The sequence below is a fragment of the Staurois parvus genome, unplaced genomic scaffold (genome assembly GCF_062004578.1).
Source record: "Staurois parvus isolate SC_StPar_1 unplaced genomic scaffold, SC_StPar_1.0 ptg000006l, whole genome shotgun sequence".
NCBI lineage: Eukaryota > Metazoa > Chordata > Amphibia > Anura > Ranidae > Staurois > Staurois parvus.
The window spans coordinates 14,281,905-14,296,350 of NW_028317802.1; positions in this window are offsets into that span (position 1 = coordinate 14,281,905).

The window sequence follows — 14,446 nt, forward strand, 5'->3', positions numbered from 1 at the left end:
TGGCATCAGAGAACTGGGTCTGGCATGAAGATGAGGAAACTTGCAGGAGCAAGAACTAAGGTAAGTATATCACCATATTCATTCTGCAAAATCATAAGTAAACTCCTAGGGCTCACGTACACAGGGCATTTGAAAAACTCTTCTGAACAATGGAAACTGACTGCTGGAAAACATAGGTCAAAAAACATCAGTTTAGCCACCTTTGCATATCGAGACCTTCCCAAATGCCCAGAATGCACTGAAAAATAGTAAAAAATTAACTATTTCAGACATTTTGAGAGCAATAGAGGGAGCAGAAGCAGAGAGAGCAGTATGTGTTGCGATGACCTGTCTTTTCTGGTTGTATTCACTATGGATCCTGATATGAGCATAATGCAACACGTTCTACCATTTTGTCCTTCACATGAAACCTGGAACTGACTGCACTGGTGTACTAGACCCATTTGAATACTTGGAAAATGCTTTGCATTCATTTCTGATAATGAAAAAAGGTTCTGGACAGCATCTGGACATGGAACAGTTAAAAAAACACTTCTAAACGCAAACACTTATAAATGCGGTTAACCGCGTTTACAAGCATTTGGCATTTGAAACGCCAGTAAAATCTACTCCTGAACGCAAATTTGGTGAGTTCAAAAAAAGTCTGTAAACTCAACTGCCTGTAAACGACTGTAAACGACATAGTGTACATGGACACATAGGAAAACATTAGGGAGAGTTCAAGGGCTGCTGAAAAAAACCCGCTGAACAGCTCCTGAACGTCAGTTTAGGAGCTTCAGTGTACATGAACCCTTACAGTGGGAAGGGGGACCCAAGACAAAGGTAAAGATTTTTTGTCCCCAGAGTTCAGCTTTAAAAAAAACAACTTCAGCTGTTTTCCTGCCAATCTTCTGCAAACCCCCCCCCCCCAAAAAAAAAAAAAACCAACAACAACATGTCTTATTAATGCTATTTATGGTAAAAGTTGCATTATAGAATAAAGACAGGCAGGTCCATGACCTAAGGTCCTCGTATATTGAACTGACATAGATCCCATTACCAGAGCAGCATGGTGGGCAGCTATGGATGACTAATGACATAAATCATGTATGCCTAATTGTCAGTTAAATAACCTGGCAGTGGGTATATGAAGGCAATCTGGATGTAAGGTCACTGGTTTGATCTTGTAAAAAATGATTGATGTTCTATTCTTTGGAAATGAGTCCTTGAATTTAGGTAATGTCATTCTGGAATCGTTTGGGAATTGTATGTGATTAAAGGGATAATAAATACAGATCATTCAGTGTAGAAATTTTAAAAACCACATTATTAGCTTTAAGAAAGGTCTGTTAGGTAAGGAACATAATTGGAATAAATACTTTTTAAGTTATTGGTTCACAGACGAAATTGGTATTTTTTAAAAAAATAGCAATCTTCACATTGTCCGGCATCATAGTTCAGCCTTCCCTATTCATTCTACTTCATTTCATTTATACTGATTTACTGTACATTTATGTCTTTACTTTAATTTATGCAACTGGAGAATGGCACAAGTGAGACCCTGTCAAGTCATTGGATTTATCCCCAGTCTAACACAATAGGAATATAATGGCAGAGCCATTATTGGAAATGAATACCAGGCTTGAACTATTGAAAAATCGACTATACAAGTGATACAGAGTTGGAGTAACATTCTTCATGAAAGCAATCAAACACCTTTTCGATTCAGTGCCAAAAGAGAACTAATGAATTATCCCTCACATTTGAAGCTACACCCCTTATTGATTCCCACTTAACAATTTGTTTTAAATTGTTTGAGTGTAATAATTCATAGTACAGGCTATTTATAATGATTACATTCTAATCAATATTTATCAGCCCTGCCATTATTAGTTCTGTCCGTGAACATTTCTGTACTTCAGTAAGGGCTGTGCTCTTCAGGTCTTGTGAATGTCCTCAGTTTAAAAGTAAGTAGCTTAATTTAAGGGAAAAACTGCATGGGTCGCCAAACTTTTCCAATTCTCATTTCATTAATATGTATTTAAACTATTACTCTTCAAGTCCCGTGCATCAAAACTGAGAATTCAGAGTAAGAAAAAAGCCACCAAAAAAGTTAATAAATCAAAATATATCATTCATAGAAAAACCTGGCTCTTCTGGATTTAAATGAAATTATTTCAGCTTTTTAATGACTGTCCACAGATTAGTGATTACCATAATATGAAATATTTTCCTTTGATGTATTACATGCCATTTTACTCTCAGAATTGTATTTTCCTTAATGATGCTATTTACTGGCTCTGCACACTAGGTGGCAGCAGAACACCTTGGAAAGGAAATTATTCCTAAACTTTCAGTCATTTTAATCCTAGAAAAGCAAAGGCAAGAAAATCAAAATGGGATGAAATGTAAGAAGGGTATAACAAGAAGTCCAAGGGCCCCAAAGCATGTGCTGCTAAGCTGCTGTCTCTGAGCCCATCATGCACAGCAGTGCTACAGGACACTAAATTATAGCATGTTTATTAAAAAAAAAAAAGAAAGAAAGAAAAAAAAAAAAAAAAGAATATGGAAAAGTGAAATGCACTCACACAAAAAAAAGCGGTCTCAGACTGCATACAGCTGATCGACAGGGGAACAGGTTAGATAGGAAGTATAGATATATTCAACCTAATAGGCAAAAAGTGAAAAAAAAAACTTTATTCATACAGGATATTTCATGATTTTTCTTTTTTGAACTAGAGACAAATGAAGAGTTCAGCCAAGTACAACTTGGTATAGAAGAAACATGAAGGCTGCTTGTGCTGATCTGTCTCTTGGAAACTTCTAGTTAGCTGTCAACCTCTTCCTTAGGGCCCCATTCACACCAGAGGCATTGAGCTTTGCCTGGCAGCCTTATCAACGCATAGACAAAGGCAAAAAGCCTTGTTCCTTATCATGGCAGTTCAAACACCCGTACTGCTGGGTGTGTGCTTAAAAAAGTATGCTGTATAGGTTTTTTTTTTTCCCCAGCACAGCTTGTTGTGACGCAATCCACTGCATTGCACCTCACTGCAGCCAATAGAGCTGAATGAAAAGTCACTTTGTGGCTTTTCAAGTTCCAACTGTTTTTGTGTTTCTTAAAAGTCAGCAGCTACAAAAACTGTAGCTGCTGACTTTTAAACACTTGCCCTCCTGAGGATTTACCCCTCTTCCTGACCAGGCCATTTTTTGCATTACAGCGCTGCATTATTTTAACTGACAATTGCACAGTCATGAAATGCTGCACCCAAATTAATTTACATCCTTTTCTTTCCCCATGAATTGAGCTTTCTTTTGGTGGTATTTGACTGCCTGTGCGTTTTTAATTTTTTGCAGTATAAAAAAAAAGTCTGACAATTTTGAGAAAAAAAACTATATTTTTGACATTTTGCTATTAGACATGTCCAGTAAAAAAATTTAAAAAAATTAAATTTCATCATAAATTTTGGCCAAAATGTATTCTGCTAAAATAAAATCCCAATACGTGTAAATTAATTGGTTTATGTGAAAGTTAAAGCGTTTACAAATGGCGGTATAGATACTGGAATTTTGTTTTTTAATTTTTACTAGTAATGGCGGTGATCAGCGAGTTATAGCGGGACTGAGGCAGACATTCTGACACTGGAGGGGGGGGGGGCTGACTTGGTGTCATTGACATCCCCAGTGACATCAATACAGTGATCAGTGTTAAAAAAAATCACGAACACTGTACTACTGGCACAGGGCAGGAAGGGGTTAGCATGAGGGGTGATCAAAGGGTTAAATACCAGTATATATTCCAACGTTTATAAACACTATAACTTTCATGTAAACCAATTAATTTACACGTATTGGGATTTTTTTTTAGCAAAGACATCTAGCACAATACATTTTGGCCGAAATTTATGTCAACATTTTATTTGTTAAATTTTTTTACTGGACATGTTTAACCACTTGCTTACCGGGCACTTATATCCCCTTCTTTACCAGGCCAATTTTCAGCTTTCAGCACTGTCGCACTTTGATTGACAATTGCGCAGTTATGCAAGATTGTATCCATATGAAATTTTTATCATTTTTTTTCACAAATAGAGCTTTCTTTTGGTGGTATTTACTCATCGCTGGGTGTTTTACTTTTTGCGCTATAAACAAAAATTGCAAAAAATTTGAAAAAAAAAAAAAGTTTCTTTGTTTCTATTATAAAATTTTGCAAACACGTAATTTTTCTCCTTCACTGATGTGCCTTGATAAGGCAGTACTGATGGTCACTGATAGGCAGCACTGATGGTCACTGATAGGCAGCACTGAAGGGCACTGATAGGCAGCACTAATGAGGTGTCACGGATAGGCGGCACTGATAGGCAGCACTAATGAGGTGGAACGCATAGGCGACACTGATAGGCGGCACTGATGATGGGTACTGATAGACAGCACTGATAGGTGGCACTGACTGGCATCACTGCTGGGCACTGACTGGCGGCACTGCTATGTATTGACTGGCAGCACTGTTAGGCATTGACTGGCACGACTGCTGGGCACTGACTGGCACAACCGCTGGGCACTGACTGGTGGCACTGACTGGCATCACTGCTGGGCTACACTGATGGGCACTGGTGGGCACAGGTGGGTGGCCCTGGTGGGCACAGGTGGGTGGCACTGCTGGGCACAGGTAGGTGGCACTTCTGGGTGGCACTGCTGGGCACAGGTGTGTGGCACTGCTGGGTGGCACTGCTGGGCACAGGTGGGTGCAATGCTGGGCACAAGTGGGCGGAACTGGTGGGTGGCACTGCTGGGCACCGGTCATCAGGGCACTGATCATCAGTGCCCTGATGATCGGTGCCGATCCCTGCTCTCAGCAGTACTTTCCTCACGATCTGACAGCGTGAGGAAAGTGCAGCAAAGAACCGGCAATTTCATTTCCTGGTGATCAGCGTGTCGTTGGACACGGCTGATCACATGGTAAAAAGCCACTGTGATTGGCCTTTTACCACATCACGTGATCAGCTGTGTCCGTAGGACACAACGGTCACGGAGATCGCCGGGGGCGCGCAGGAAAGCGCGTTCTGGGAGGACGTCATATGACGCCTTGCCAGAACTGGCCGGCCGCAGTGTAGCCGTCATTCGGCTATCTGCGGTCGGCAACTGGTTAATAGCAAAAAGTAAAACATAATGTTTTTTTTCCGCAAAATTGTCGGTCTTTTTTTATATCGAAAAAAATAAAAAACTCACAGGCAATCAAATACCACCGAAAGAAAGCTCAATTCATGGGAAAAAAAGGACGTAAATTTAATTTGGGTGCAGCGTTGCATGACCACTCAATTGCCAGTTAAAGTAACACAGTGCCATAACACAAAAAATGGCCTGGTCAGAAAGGGGGGTAAATTCTCTGGAGGGCAAGTGGTTAAAAAAAAATCACTTACCTGCAATGAAATGTGTCCCACTTATCAGGCAGCTGGATCCTGGAGAAATCTTCACTGCAGTGGTATGAACATTCCTGATTCATCACCGGCTCCTAGCAGGCTACCCAGGGACACCTCCTATTTTCTTCATGTGCTGGAATGAGATAGGGTACGCACACACCTGTAATAGGGAGAGACTCAGCTATTTTAGCTCACTCCTGACCTGAGGCCCAATACTGAAAATGAGTAATGTCTACACGTCAGCCTTTTAACAATTTTCTTTTAGTGTTGCACATTACAGTTTCTTATAACAAGACCTACCACTTCCGTCACCACAGGTCCAGCAACAGTGAATTCACTACAGTGTAGAAAACAAAGGATGGCTGTCCGAAGAGTCCTCTTCTTCAACCTACAGACTTATATATTCGTATACGAGGGGTCATCACCCTTTGCCCCAGGCAACTCCTGCTCTAGAATATATAGCACTGAACAACTCCAACTATCATACTTACTCAGGGGATGGACCTTACTACAAGGGGTACTAATCCTTGCTTACAGGGATGCCTGTCCTCTTCCTGTCTCTGGTCTTCCAGCACTGCAAATGGTCTGGCAGGATTTACCCCCCTCCTGCCTTCTCCATTGAAACAAAGTTCTTTAATTGATTACATTGCTTATAACAATGTCTATGAATAGGGGAGAGTCTAATCAGTGACAGGATTCTCTCCAACATTCATAGATTATGGTGCAAGCAGTGTAATCACTGAAAGAACTTAGTGGAGGAGGAGGAAGGCAGGGGCGTGTTGCTGTCAGATAATCTTTACTGCTGTTCTGCCTGGGATCTCAATGCCAAGCCCCAAGTTCTCACTGTGCTAATGGAATACTGGGTTACCAATGATACCATTGATCACTCTGAAGTGGCTTTGCATGCTTCCAAGACCTACTTCTATCCCCCCAAAAATATCAGTGATAAGTAAAGGGTGAAAGGATAACACAGTGGGTGAGCAGGCTTACATCATACATACAGCGGGGAAGTAACTTCCCCATATGTGTGTGTTGCATTGCAGGACCAGCTTCAGATCTGAGCGAATCTCGCTTGCAAAACTCAAACTGATTCTGGAAGGCAGCACACAGGCTGGGAACTTACTTCCCCATTGTGTGTGATGTTAGCCCACCCGTCCACTGTGTCACCTAATCAAGAAACCAACCTGTTGCGTGTGATGTATGCCACAGATGGGGGATTACTCCATTCTGTGGGTAATTAAACCTACCCCTTCTAAACAGACACACTCCCTACTATAGTTAACCACTTGAGCTATGGAGGTTTTTACCACCTTTAAGACCAGCGCATTTTTTGCTATTCGGCACTGCACTAATTGTAGTGCTTGGTTATGCAAGTTTGTACCCAAATTAAATTTATGCCATTTTTTCACACAAATAGAGATTTATTTTGGTAGTATTTGATCACAGTTGGGTTTTGTTTATTTTTTTAGCGATATAAACGAAAAAAGACCGAACATTTTGAAAAAGAAAAAACAATACGTTCTACTTTCTGTTATAAAAAATATCCAACAAATTAAAATTTTGTCTTATATTTAGGCCAAAACGTATTCTACTAGATGTCTTTGGTAAAAAAAAAATCCCAATAAGTGTATATTAACTGGTTTGTGTGATAGTTTTATTGCCTCCAAACTATGGTATATATACTGGAATTTACGCAGATTTTGAGGATACCACGTGTGAGACTTTTTGGCAGCTTAGCCTTGTACAAGCTCCCAAGATTCAATGACCACCTTCAGGCTTTCAAAGGGCATATTTTCCCATGTTGCTTTCACACTACCTATCACAGTTTTGGAGGCCCTGAAATTCCAGGATAATACAAACATCCCCCCCATGACCTCTTTTGGAATGTAGGCACCCAAGGTATTTGCTGAGAGGCATGTTGAGTGCATGGAAGATTATATTTTTTCCACAAGTTTTTGGAAAATGACAAAAACCTTTTTTTTGTTGTTTTTTTTTTCACACAAAGTTGTCAATTTAATTAGATATTTCTCACACATCCCATGGCTATATGTGGAATTACACCTAAAAACACATTCTGATACTTGTCCTTTGGAAAATTACACTTTTTTTTACTTTAATGAGTTATTTCTAACATATGCCATGAGTATATGTGGAATTAATTACCAAAACACATTTTGCTACTTTTACCATGTATGAGGATACCACATGTGATAGACTTTTTGTCAGCCTAGCCACGCACAGGATCCCAAAATCCATTGACCACCTCCAGGTTTTCAAAGGGCGTATTACTTGTTGTCACTACCTTATTACCTTACACAGTTTCGGAGGCCCTGAAATGCCAAGATCAAACAAATAACTCCCTAAATTACCTCTTTTTTGGAAAGCAGACACTCCAAGGCGTTTTATAAGAGGCACGGTGAGTATTTTGCAGATCTAATTTTTTTGGCACAATGCTATGAAAAATTAAAATAAAAAGATACATTTGTTTTCTTTCTTCATTTTCCAAAAACTTGTGGCAATAAATGAGATCTGCAAAATACTCACCATGCCTCTTAGCAAACACCTTGGAGTGTCTACTTTCCAAAAAAGGGGTCATTTTGGGGGTGCTTGTACTATCCTGGCATTCCAGGGTCTCCAAACTGTGATAGGTAGTCAAGAAGTGAAATGAGGAAATTGTGCCCGTTGAAAGCCTGAAGGTGGTCATTGGATTTTGGGCTCCTGTACATGGCTAGGCTGCCAAAAAGTCTCTTGCATGTGGTATCCCCATACTCAGGAGAAGTAGCAGAATGTGTTTTGGGTTGTGATTCCACATATACCCATGGCATGTGTGAGAAATCTTATTAAAGGGACAACTTTGTGTAAAAAAAAAAAAAAAAGTATAATTTTCCAAAAACTTGTCGCAAAAAAAAATCGTTCACGCACTTAACATGCTTCTCAGCAAATACCTTAGGGTGTCTACTTTCCAAAAAGGGGTCATTTGGGGGTGTTTGACCTTTCCTTGGCCTAACATTAGAAGCTTCAGCCACAGATCGCCCACTCTTCTAACCACTTTTAACACTTTTTGTTTATGTAAAAGTCAGTAATTTTTGCTAAAAAAATTACTTTGATCCCCCACGTAGTACATACACTATACTGCCAAAAGTATTGGGACCCCCCTCCAAATCATGGGATTAGGTGTTCCAATCACCTCCATGGCCACAGGTGTAAAAAAATCAAGCATTTAGGCATGCAGACTGCTTCTACAAACAGTTGTGAAAGAATGGGTCAGGAGCTCAGTGAATTCAAGCATGGTACCATGATAGGTTGCCGCCTGTGCAATAAGTCCATCTGTGATATTTCCTTCCTTCTAAATATTCCACGGTCAACTGTTAGTAGTATTATAACATAGTGAAAACAACTGGGAACAACAGCAACTGTAGGGATCTAGGTGGATTACTTTGAGAATGTACGTGGGCACGAAACACGTCAGAAAGAGCCTACATGCTGACGTCACGCCACAGCGTCCATGTGATGGTCTGGTGGCCATATTTGTAAGTGCTTTTTAACAGTTGATTTTATGCTCCATGTGGTTGCTATCTTTTTAATAAAACATACTACACTATATGATACTGTCTCCGGGCTCGGTCTATGAGCTTGTCCTCTAGGAGGAATCCCTTTCCTTGGTTCACTGTGGGCTGGAGATGGAGATTTGGCTACTCTACTCTTGATTGTTCATTTGGTGTATCACTGGCTTCTGGAGAGATCCCACCTTCAATCTGGTCACCAGCAAGAGGAACAAGCAGGAACACCCCTTAGTGTCATTCCGCTCTGGGCTTACTTGCTACCTAAGAGCTAACAAACTCATTGACTATTTATACACTGACACTAATTGCAATTTAAAAAGTCACAGATGTGGGACATTAACCTCTAAATGGCATTTTAACCCGTGTGTGTCACCTTGTGTGTCTGTACCAAGGCCAAACATGCCAGAGTATGTAAACTTTTGATCATGGCCATTTGGGTGATTTATGTTATCATTATGATTTAAAAAGGAGCCAAACAACTATTTGATAATAAATGGCTTCATATGATCATTCAATAAAAGAGCATTTTTTGGCATGATCAGTCATATTTTCAAAATCCATGCCAAAATTTCACAATTTCTGCTAGGGTATGTAAACTTTTGAGCACAACTGTACACACACACATATATATATATATATATATATATATATATATATATATATATACACAGTGAAGGAAATAAGTATTTGATCCCCTGCTGATTTGAATGTTTGCCCACTCACAAAGTAATGATCAGTCTAAAAATCGAATGATAGGTGTATTGTAACTGTTGGGGATACAACAGCATGTACTATATAGTATTCTGTGTTAATATCACTTGACCAGTAGATGGCACTGTACACTAAGGTTACCAGTTGTGCATATCTGAAAACTTGTTGGTTCTTTCTCTCTCTTCTCTCTCTCTTCAACAACCAAGATATCTGCTGTTACAGTCTACTGAAATGTGTTGTATGTTTGCAACTTAAGCCACACAAGTAAACCAAGTTCTGCCTCATCACAAGCAACCAGTGTCTTCTCTAACACATAACCAACAGTAACACTGAGAGACAGAACAGCAACAAAAAATTCAAAAGAAATGCATGTCTAACAAAGCGTGCACTGATTTGCATGTAAATGAGGGAAATAAGTATTTGATCCCCTATCATTCAGCAGGATTTCTGGCTACCAGGTGTCTTTCATACAGGTAACAAGCTGAGATTAGAAGCAGTCTCTTAAAGGGAGTACTGCTAATCTCATTTTGTTACCTGTATAAAAGACACCTGTCCACAGGAGCAATCAAACAATCAGATTCCAAACAAGGGCGCACTCTCATCGTGCATTACCATGGTATAACACGTATTTTATTAAATGAAAAGAGGATATATATTCACAAACCAACGTGATAAAAGGCAGTAAAAGTGGTCCACAAGAACAGTCACAATACATCTGTGTCTAAAGGTGCAGATAGGCTAACGCGTTTTGGGAGCTAAACCCCCTTCCTCTTGAGCTCTGAGGAAGGGGGTTTAGCTCTCGAAACGCGTTAGCCTATCTGCACCATTAGACACAGATGTATTGTGACTGTTTGTGTGGACCACTTTTACTGCCTTTTATCACGTTGGTTTGTGAGTATATATCCTTTTTTCATTTAATAAAATATGTGTTATACCACGGTAATGCACGATGAGAGTGCGCCCTTGTTTGTTCTTTTCCACTAGTGGTCAGATTCCCCGATCTTAAAAGGGCAGCACCTCTTCGGTTGGCATTTTGGCATCGCCTTGGTTGTATGAAGACTGGAGCGCTGGTTTCGTTCGTTCATCTTTTGGAATATAATCAGATTCCAAACTCTGCACCATGGAAAAGACCAAAGAGCTGTGCAAAGATGTCAGGGTCAAGATTGTAGACCCACACAAGGCTGGAATGGGCTACGAAACTATCGCCAAGCAGCTTGGTTGAAGGTGACAACAGTTGGTGCAATCATTATCAAATGGAAGAAACACAAAACAACTGTCAGTCTCCCTAGGTCTGGTGCAACATGCAAGATCTCACCTTGTGGAATGTCAATGATCATGAGAACAGTGAGGAATCATCCCAGAACTACATGTGAGGATCTTGTCAATGATCTCCAGGCAGCTGGGACCACAGTCACCAAGAAAATAATTGGTAACAAACTACACTGACAAGGATTGAAATCCTGCAGTGCCTGCAAGGTCCCTCTGCTCAAGAAAGCATATGTCCAGGCCCATCTGAAGTTTGCCACTAAACATCTGAATGATGCAGAGGAGGACTGGTTAAAAGTGTTGTTGTCAGATGAGACCAAAATCGAGCTCTTTGGCATCAACTCAACTCGCTGTGTTTGGAGAAGGAGGAATGCTGCCTATGACCCCAAGAACACCATCCCAACTGTCAAACTTGGTGGTGGAAACATTCTGCTTTGTGTGTGTTTTTCTGCTAAGGGGACAGGAGAACGGCACCGCATCAAAGGGACGATGGACGGGGCAATGTACTGTCAAATCATGGGTGAGAACCTTCTTCCTTCAGCCAGGGCATTGACTTTACTGCTGCCTTATGTTGTTCATTTCCAGTGGGGAAAGCTACAGTTTATGCAGCCTTACCAGCATCTATGGAGGCACTCCAACTACATTGGTTGATATTTTGAAACTGTGTAAGTGTTCTGCATTGTGATCTTACATCAGTTTTGAGTACTCAATATATCTTGTTATCACACTCCAAGGTCTCATTTCAGGGTGACCCTGAGGCACTAGCCAAAAGTTATCAATCTGTGTCTATTGAGGTGTATACCCGAGGGGTCAAAGATCTTTTTAGAGGTCAATGTAAAATCAATGGACTCAATACAAACAGGCTCCTGCGGGGGTAGCACTACATATGTATTCTGAGAACAGCATTCTGCTGCTATCAGTATATAAATAGCTGCAGCTAATTGGCATTCCTGCAAAGAAAACAATGGTTAACAATAAAACACAGTAACAAACATTAACTAAAGAAAATAACTTTTTGAATTTACTTTTAGGGTTTTTTATTTCTTTTTTACTTTTGTATTTTTTTTTTACTTTTTGCAACTTATCAGAACTGTAACCATAAACATTCCAGCCTTTGAGTCTAGGGTCTCTCAAATGAGATAGACAGCTTCCTGACTAATATCATTTGAGACTCTTGTGTGTGAATTGTGTGCCCTAGACTGTGTTGTGCTGTACTCTATACTAATACTCCACTAGTGTGTGGTAGCAACAGAAGCAGTTCTTGAGGCAGAAACCAGGTTGGCCAGGACATGTGGAAAAAAAGTGTGTCTCATCTTATTCCGTGTCTGCAACAGACACATCTTCTTTGGGGTGACCTTTGGGGTACCCAAAAGGACATGAGGAAGATGCCTCTTCTGCAGCTGGCTCACTGCATCTGGATGTGTGGTTTAGGCCACGGCACCTTCTGGATACAAAAAAGGCTGTGATGATCGCTTCCTGAAATTTCACGTTCACGTTTCAAGTTCTTCCAGTTGCTCTGTATATTGCAAACGCATTATACGAAGGGCGTTCAAGTCAAACTGGGACTTTTACAGGTATTAAAAGGGATGTTAGTGTGGCAATGGCAAGTGTGTCCTATTACAGCCGCACTAAGACATTTGAATGGTGTAAGCATTTCAAAGATGTCCATACATCCGTTAGTAATGATCCCATCCGTGGTGGTTCCCAGCCCACAGCAGTCATTCCTGTGAACATTCAGTGCATAGAACACATGATCCTGGATAATCAATGTATAAATGTGAAATCGCACAAGAGATTAATCTTTCTGTGGGAACGGTGAATACAATAATTCACTAGGTGAAGCAGGCTATCCTAGGTTTGTTCAGGCATGCTGACAAATCTTTCTGTGCCAAAGCTTTCCACGCATTAGTTAAGCACTGAGATAGGTGTATAAATGTAGCAAGAGAGTATGTTGAAAAACAAATGCAGTTCCCGCACCTTGAAATGTGTTATTTTATTATACAAACTCAAAAGTCCTGGTTTTACGTGATCGGCCCTCGTATATAGCCAATTGAAATAGACACCTTTTTGTGCCAGTGTCTAATATTGTGGGAAGCTAAATATAGCTTCATCCTTTGGTCGTTGAAGTCCACCCCTCCAATATTAAGGCTTTTAAATGACACCAGATGCTGTGCTAATTTGGACTGTTGTGTCAGCGTGAATGGAAGACAGGACAAAAACATCCCGTTTGTACTTCCACTTCACTGCGAGTAATTCACTATTCCTCAAGCAGGCTTTCTCCCCCTTTCTAAGTCAGGTGCTAATGAGCCATTGGGGAAAGCCCCAGCGATTAGGTTGCATGGTGCCACAGCAGTCAATTCCATGACTGAATAAGTTTTCAAAAGTGGCATGCTTGTATAGAAATTATCCACAAAGAAATGGTACCCCTTCTGGAACAAGGGAGATGCCAAGTACCATAGTTTCTTGCCATTGCTCCCTAGTTGGCCTGGGCAGTCGGAGGGCTCTACTTCACTGACTCTTTCCTCAAATTCTAAAAGTGTATGTATAGCCTGTTGCCCTCTCACAAAGATTGTACATTTTGATCCCAGATCTGGCACGCCAAAATGACCATAATTAATTATTTTTTGTAATGCCCATGTTAAGGGTTGGGCCCAATCAGAATTTGCAAGCACCTTTGGAAGAACACTATGGGCTCTACGGACCTGTGCATGATTTCTTGGTAGCTGTTGTACACTACTACTGCTAGCCACCTCACCAGCTTGGACTGCACTTCTGAGACTCACCATGTCACCATGAGATTTTACAGTGCTAGTGGGTAAAATTCCAAGATGTACTAGGCCATCAGTGCTTGCCAGTCCACCAAAAAGGTAGTGCACCACTAGTACTTGGACCCTGCTGCATGTGGGACAAGTCATGCATTCCTGGCACTTCAGCTGTCTGGGGTCAGGTACACCTGATCTTATCAGGGACCTCCTCTCCATTGTCTGAGTTTGTCAGAGTGCCACTACTTTCTACAGGTTTGTATTCTGAGGTGGATTCTGTCAGAGAGGATTCCCCTTTTCTCTCATCTGACATGCTCAGAATTCTGTAGGCCTCTTCACCAGTGTACCTTTTTTGGGACATTTTGGGCACTAAAAGGTACCTAGTGCGACTAAAATAGCTCCAGGAAAAGAGCTCCTGGATGTCATGCTTGAACTGCTAGAAAATAAAATTCACCTGCTAGTGCTAGCAGAGACTAGCCCAACACTGCAATTTTGTGTACAATGTATCAGACTTGACAGTGATCTACTGACACTGCACTTGTTGGGGGGAGAGGCTAAACACAAGTGTTGGCAGGTATCGTGGCTGATCCTGCTAATGCTGCATTTCTGGGGACACTATACTAAGGGGGATACTAGTATAGTTCTGTTCATGATCAATATATTGATTCATACAGACACTATACTAGTAATGATGATCAGCGATGTATAGCGAGAGTGAGATAGTGTGCGGGCATTCTAACGCTAACTG